Source organism: Chelonoidis abingdonii, chromosome 3 (assembly GCF_003597395.2).
Source record: "Chelonoidis abingdonii isolate Lonesome George chromosome 3, CheloAbing_2.0, whole genome shotgun sequence".
In the NCBI taxonomy this organism is placed as follows: Eukaryota; Metazoa; Chordata; order Testudines; family Testudinidae; genus Chelonoidis; species Chelonoidis abingdonii.
In genome coordinates this window covers 136,391,575-136,399,967 of record NC_133771.1, presented here as the reverse complement: position 1 = coordinate 136,399,967, position 8,393 = coordinate 136,391,575, and positions in this window count along the sequence as shown.

The following is an 8,393-nucleotide window of genomic DNA, read 5'->3' as shown; positions in this document are numbered from 1 at the left end:
AATGGAAAAATAAGATTCAAAAAGTTTTAAAGGTCTTTAAGCTTCTTTCAGTAAGATAAAGCAGCTGAAACCAAAGAAGAGAGCCAGCACCATGTGATCAGCTAGTGCTCTGTGGGTGACGAGCTAGTGCTCTGCAGGCCACCAGTAGCTCAGGGGCCACAGTTTGAGAACTATGGCTCTAAACTGTAGGTTTCTCTTTAATCAGATTTATTTGTATGGAAAAATAGACAAATCAGAAGCTCCTGGGTTGATATAGATTCACTTGAGAAAGCAAATTCCAAAGTCTAGAGTGAGATTAAGGGCCAGATTTTAAAAGGAATTTGGGCATCTAGAGGTTCAGATAGGCACTGCCTATCTGCCTCTTTAGGCACTTAAATACCTTTAAAAATATAGCCCTAAACCCTGAACTTGCGCAAAAATATTGCACATTAAGATTTTGATTTTATCTGGGATGATGAACTTCCAGCAGCAGGCCTTGAAACCCCAAAACAATTTGCGTTCAACTGAATATGAAAAACATAATCATTGCTTCCTAAGCAGAAAGAAAAGTACAGTGAGATCATCTCCAGTCAGTGTGGCTTGAAAGCTTGTCCCTCACTAACTGAAGTTGGTCCAATAAAAGACACATCGTCACCTATCTTGCCTTTCAAATATCCTGGGAGTGAAACCACATTTCATACATTCAAATCAATAAATGCTCAGATAGTTGTGGAATGGAATCAAGACTATTACATTACATCTTTGAGGATATTTGTTCCAAAAACGTGATCCAGCTGATCAGACTTCTGTCACATGACCTGGCTCTGAGTTCCTTAGAACAGAGGAAGGAGTTTCATGTTCCAGAGGTTGAACTATAGGCTCTGAGTGTTCCCTAGTAATCGATTAGGAAGCCTTGTGTTTCAAGGATGTCATGATGATAAATAGCAAGCACTTCAACCATTTTCTATTGTTTTCAATGAATAAATGCAGCTTATGTCATGTCCCCATATTCCTACATGTCACCAGCATAAGAGTTAGTTAAGCGACACCATCACGCTACGTTGACAAATACATGCTGATGCTGCCACAAAGCTGTACTCACCATAATCTCTGCATATATTTAAGTGTTCTTCATAATATGACACAATTTTTCAAAAGTGACTAGTGGTCATGGGTGCCTCCGTTTTTGGGTGTCTGGCCTGAGATACCTTAAAGGATTTTCAGGAAGAGGGTGCTTGGCACTTTTCTGATATTCAGGACCTTTAATGTATCTCAGAGCGGGTGCCCAAAAACTTAAGCCACCTAAAATCACCCGTCACTTTTGAAAGCTGGACCTATACTCCATTGTCCTTGTGAGCCTCTCTCTTATACCGTACATTTCTGTTTGTGACACAGGGATTGTCTGCACATTTGTGCCCTATAAAACCCCATGACAAACAGTTTCATCACAACAAACAGTGCAAAATGTTATATAATGTTCTAGTGCACATAAAAAGATGGGGCTAGATCTTGGGCTGCATTAAGGCAACTTTGCACCACTCTACTGGCACAAAACTACCCCGAAGCTAACTTATCCAACCACTAGGGGGATTCTCTCTGCATGGGCAGTTTCCTCAGATGACACAGAGCCACTGCAGTGGCTCCTGTGCTCTCTCTCCTCCCTGCAGTTGGTGCAGAAGGCATGACTAGAGGAAAGGGAGTATAACCAGGGTGTCCCTTTACATTGACAAGCACTATCTACCATAATGGTTCCATGGCTGGTAATCGGCACCGTATAAGAATCCCTGGAGAACAAAATGGTACATGAGCTGTTCTCACTTATTTTGGGAGAAGATCCCAGTGCAGATCTACTGCATGACCGAGGGCACTGAAAGGTATAAAGTCATTCCTCTTCCTCAGCTGCATCATACACTCCTTGGCAGCAGCCACGGATTTGGTTCATGGTATTTAAGTGCCATATACTACCTTCAATCTTCAGACACAACTGCAGTTAGCCGTCAATGGGAACTGTGTGTGTGGATCAATGGCAGCCTGTGGTCTTCTGTGAGGGCTGGCAGAGGGAAACACTGCAACAGCGTAGGCAGGAATTTTCAAAGTAACCAAAAGGAATTGTGGCATCAACTCTCAATGACAAGCAGTGTTGGTGGGGTCAGATGCCTAACTCCTTTAGCTTCCTTTGAACATTTCAGGCATAACTATACATGTATATTTAATTTGGACTCTTTTTGTCACTGGTTCAATGCCAGTTGAAGGCAATGGCTTCCATCTACCATAGATTCCCTCTGTCCTTCCATGTCAAGTACCCATGAACCAGGAAAGTATCACGAGGGAGGGAGACTCCTTGTATCTTTCTCCCCATTCCCTGAGCACTTAAGAGCTATAAGCAGAACAGCTCAGAATTGTCAATGGAAGACACACACACACACTTACATTAATATCAGTGCCTTTCACATGTGGCCTTTTAGCACCACCTTCAGGTTAACCTGAGATTTGCTCTGTGTGCTTTCTTCTGAGCACAAGTCCTTCCCTGAGGGTATGGCTACACTTGAAATTTTAAAGCGCTGCCGCGGCAGCGCTTTGAAGTGTGAGTGTCGGAGCGCCAGCGCTGGGAGAGAGTTCGCCCAGCGCTGCACGTAAACCACATCCTGTACGGGTGTAGCATGCAGCACTGGGAGCCGTGCTCCCAGCGCTGCCACCCTGATTACACTGAGGCTTTACAGCGCTGTATCTTGCAGCGCTCAGGGGGGTGTTTTTTCACACCCCTGAGCGCGAAAGTTACAGCGCTGTAAAGTGCCAGTGTAGCCATACCCTTAGTCCTACTGCATTCCAAAACTAGCAGGAAGCCATGGAGTCTGAAATAGATATAGGTCTAAACAAAATCAGATCTGAACTTCAGATTCAATTTCAATTGTGTATCCCTGTAACGGGCAGAAGCAAAACATCAAGATCTGACCAATCTCAAACTTGATTTTTTTAAAATCCATATCCAAATTGGTACTTCCCCAATATTCATGATATTTAGCTTTGGAATATTACAGAGAGGTTCCAGCTGCAATCTCACATCTGAATCCAGATCCAGGGTTTGACTCTGAGGTTTTGATCCAGGCCCATCTCCATTCATAAGGCACCATACACTCATATCTTTGGTATACTGGTTAGTTGAAATCTGTTGTAATTGTAAATGACTTGGTAAAATTTCTAAATGGACCTCATGTCTAACCTCTCATTTTATGTCTGCAATTTTGCACCCATAATCAACTGCAGGCACAAAATTATGGCAAGGTTAATTGTGAGTATAAATGATAGGATTTAAATGTCTGTCAATCTGATGTACTGGAACAACCGGATATTTGCATGTTTACCTGCTATCTCATTTGAGCCTGCATTTACTAGCAGGTGGAACTGGCTGCTGCAGGCACAAAATCAGAGGGCATTTTTTTAATGAGCTCATTTTTAGTGGGCCTATAATTTCTCATTATCCCACTCAAGTTAGATGCTGGTGAGGTTTGTTGTATGCAACTTTATTTGTTGAGTACTAAAAAAATAATGGCTTGTATTAAGATACAGTAGTCTACACTTTCAAAACAGCAGAACTGTCAGCTACGTACTTCCCAGTTTACGTGAATTTTTTTTCTTAGATTCTAAGTTTTACTTCCTGTTCTTATTTCATCTTAAAAGCAAAACTACTCAAATACTCCAATCCTAACCCAACTCACCCTTTTCTTCATTCTTACTCATAGACTTTAAGTTCAGAAGGGACCATCATGATCTAGTCTGACCTCCTGCACATTGCAGGCCACAGAACCTCATCCATAAACTCCTGTAATAGACATTCAGTCTCTGGCTGAGTTACTGAAGTCCTCAAATCACGGTTTAAAGCCTTGAAGATATACAGAATTTACCATTTACACTAGTTTAAACCTGCAAATGACCTGTGCACCGTGCTGCAGAGGAAGGTGAAAAACCCCCAGGGTCTCCGCCGATCTGACCCGGGAGAAAATTCCTTCCCAATCTCAAATATGGTGATCAGACCTTGCACATGTGGGCAGGACCCATCAGGCAGATACCTGGAAAAGAATTCTCTGTAGTAACTCAAAGCCCACCCATCTCTTTGCCTTCATCAAAACCACCTCCACCTACCCTCTTTCTGTTCAATAATAATATTCAGCACTTTATATAGAGTTTTACATTTTTAATCACTTTATTACCATAAACACGTTAAGTAATCTTTTGGGGCCATTAGCTGCTACTATTTCTCTACCAATCATTAATCTCTGCATTGTCACACTCTCCTAGCAAGCTATACATAATTAAAGAATCAAAGACAAGAAAGGTCAAATGGGACTAATTGCTATTTTAGTGAAAATGCCACTGCTGTATCTCTGTGCTCTTATACTGGTGTAAAACCACGTATCTCTGACCAAGTGAATTCTTTCTTCTTCTTTGATGGACATTGTAACCTTTTCCTTTTGGGGGGAAAAAAAAATCAATAGCACCTGTACTGAGGGATTCACTGACCCTGGCCCCTTGGCCCAACCTTGCCCTCATGCTGAAGTACAGTTGGCTCATGGGAAGCTCTGGTCCATGGCATACAGACAAGCAGACCTCTGTGAGAGCTTCCTGACTCCTGCCTCAGCCCCTGCACAGCAGAACCACACCAATAGAATTCTTAAACATTGCATTTTAGACTCTCTTAAATGATGTGTATCATGGCTAAGGCTATGTTTTCATCACAGGTATTTTTAGTAAATGTCACGGACTGGTTGCAGGCAGTAAACAAAAATGTACAGCCCGAGACCTGTCCATGACTTTTACTAAAAATACCCTCAACTAAAACTTGGGGTTGGGGGCTGCCCAAGGGCAGCATAGGTGCTGGGAGAAGATGGCTTGGGAGCTGGGGTGGGCGGGCAGTGGCGCATGGCCCGGGATGCCTGCAGGTGCTGGGGCAGGGTTTGACAGGCCGGCAGGCTCTCTACCTGGCACTGCGCCTTCCTCCCCAGCAGGAGCAGAGTTTGGGTGTGGGTGGGGGTAGGGGGTTGGGACAGTGTGAGACAGACTCTCAACTTACCTGGGGGGCTCCCCAGAGCGATGACGCCCCCCCCTTGCTCAGTTCCTAGGCAAAGGTGTGGCCAGGAAACTCTGTGCGCTGCCTCCGCCTAGAGTGCTGGCTTCACAGCTCCCATTGGCCAGGAACAGCAGCCAATGGGAGCTGTGGGGACGGTGCCTGCACGCAGAGGCAGTGCGAAGAGCTGCCTGGCCATGGCTCCACCTAGGAGCTGAGCGAGGAGGATGTCGCCACTTCCGGGGAACCCACAGGAAAACACTGTGGCATAGGGGGCTGGGGGAAAGGTGTACAAAGTTCCTTATGTACTCTTATAAATATAGTACAACTTCTAGTAACACAGGGGATATTGAATAAGTTTGAATAAGTTTTGAGGGTTTTTTGGTAATCAAGAGAATTTTCAATTTAATTAAATGACGCCATGGGATATGACCCTGTTTTGGATAACAGCGATTATCTGATAATTAAATATTTGGCTAATCAGAGTTGCACCCTATTAAGAATCGGCTCCATTTCTTTATATATGTAAATTGTTTAAATCTCAGCACAAGAACAATACATTTTTCTAAAGCTCATTAAATGCCCTGATTAAAATACCACTGGCCTCTACAAAATGGTGAATCTGGGAGGATTTTCTTGACCAAATTACCTTAGGAGTAATTACCCATTCTTCGCATATTCAAGACTCCCACAGGTTACAGGATAAGGCCTTTATTACTAATTGTCCAACAAAGCAAAATGTACTGACTGGTATCATGTACACCCACAAAAATTATTTGAATCAGTATTGAATAATTATCTATTTCCAAGCACAATCTTAAAATTCTACCTTTTCTCTCTTTTGGAAAAGCCCTACATAATTTAAAAAATATGAAAACAGTAAGATTCTATGGAAATGTAATAGATTTCTATAGAAATTGCTCTAAAAATATGGATCCTTTCCACGGGTTGTTTTTAAATTATCTTATACAAACCAAGAATACAATTGTCTATTGAATTAAATATAAATTTAAAAAAATCTTTAGAAAAGTTATCACTTGCTATTAAATTATATAGGATTATTATAAGATTAAGTTCTATAGGACTTTTTCATTAGGATTACCTCATACATTACTGCTATCTTTCAGCTATTATTGAAAACACCTTTCTAAAGCATATTTTTCTAATTTGAACATTTGAGTTATTTTTCATGTCCCTCTCCACTGCTGCCTATTCATAGCAACCTGCTTTTCCATCTAGCTCTGAAGCACATTCTCCAGGTGGTTAGACAAAGGGATCACACAATTTATCAACCACCAGGGGACACTACTGACAATGTAAAGAGGATACTAATGTTGACTCATTAAAGGGAAATGCAATTTAAAACTCAAACTCCTGTGTATGTGTGTGTGTGTATACACACACACACATCGTCAATCTGCCCTTCATTATGGATGTGCGTTGATGATTCTTTGATGTCTTTTAAGTCTCTTTACTTCTTCATCCTTGACTCTGGCTATAACAATGTCCTTCACACCTTATCTTTTTCTGATGCATACATCCTCATTCACACAAACAGACTGAGAATACAAATTTAAGATTACACTACCTGAATAGAAATGGAGGAAAACTTTATTTGACTTTTTTACCCCAGTTCGTTTACTTTGTGTATTTTAAGAGTGTGTAATCACTTTCACTGTTTTACCCTATATAATCAGTTAGCTATTCAGTCAGTTTCTTCTATTGTTTGTGTGTTTTAAAGAGGTGTTTTAAAATGACAAAAATAGGTGTCCTACCTGAAACTACTCAATGTACTGAAATTTACCAAATATCAAGCAGATAGTGCCTCTTTAAAACGTTATCAATATTTATGAATGCACCATATAACTCAACATTGTTTTGAAACGTTTTAAAAACAAAAAGGTACTGACTTACAGAATCTAGACCTTATTAGTTGATTCATAAAAATGACACCATATATCAGAGTATGGCAAAAAGCCATATAAATGAACCAGACAACTTTCAGACCTCAGTATTTAAATTTATTAATAAAGTTTCAGTCTGCAACTTTGACAAAACATCATTTCAGAACACCACAGAAGTCAATGGGGCTTGGAGATGCAGATGTTCACCAGTCTGGAGCTTGTTGCAGGACTAAGGCCCTAGACCATATACAGGTGGCGTCGGCTTCCAACTTTCCCCCAGGGTGTTCAACCCCCGCTCAGCCCCAGGCCCTGCCTCAACTCCACCCCTTCCCCCAAACCTCCATCTCTGCCCTGCCAAGGATGACCGTATTTCCCAAAAGGAAAATGGGACATCCCTAGTCACTCACCCGAGTACCCTCCCCCTCTCCCCCACAAGGCTGCTGCGGGTTGCTGGAACCCTGACAGCCCTCCACATGCTGGAACGCTGCCTATCCCCCAGCTCTGCCTCCCGCCCCCGAGTGGGACTGCCATCTCTGCTCGCCTCCTCTCCCTATCCTCGCACCCACACTTTTTTGACAAAAGTGGGCATTTGTTCCATTTGCCCTTGCCAACTGACCAAGTCAGCAAGAGCAAATGGGAAAAATGCCAACTTGTGCCAAAAAAGTCAGGACAGCCGGAACAGGAATGTTATGCCTCTACAAAGAACACGGGATCTTTACAGAGGAAAGTAAATACACAGCATTGATTGAGAATACAACAGTCAGCATATGTTTTTTAGTCACACACACACACAGAGTCCTGCCAGTGATGTTCATAGTTACCAGTCTGTTATAGTCAATCTAATGGCCCGTTAGACTGAGCATGAGTGTGGAGCTGGGCTCTTGTCAGTTGTGATCTGATGCTCCTGGAGTGTGGCAAGACAAACCCAAAGTCCCATGGCCAAGCACCCTGGTTCTTATAGGTTTTTGTCCTTTGTTGAAGTCTATGGATTTTGCTGTGTCAGTTTGTGATCGGTTACTTCTTAATTGGTGTAAACATTCTAATACATCTCCGAGAGGGTCATCCTATCCTTTGTTCTGATTTAATCAATTGTCCTCAGGGGTGCCAGCCTTTACCTCTGGGTCGTCAATCTGCCCTTCATTATGGATGTGCGTTGATGATTCTTTGATGTCTTTTAAGTCTCTTTACTTCTTCATCCTTGACTCTGGCTATAACAATGTCCTTCACACCTTATCTTTTTCTGATGCATACATCCTCATTCACACAAACAGATTGAGAATATAAACAGTAGTATGAGCAAAAAAGGAATTGCAAATTAAACCTTGCTAACTTTTACAATCAATAACCAAGACCGGGTCTTCGATGTTCCTCTCATCTACTTAACATAGACACAATAGAGAATCCTGTCTCTTACTTGTTAAACCTTAAAACAAAGAAATGTATATTTA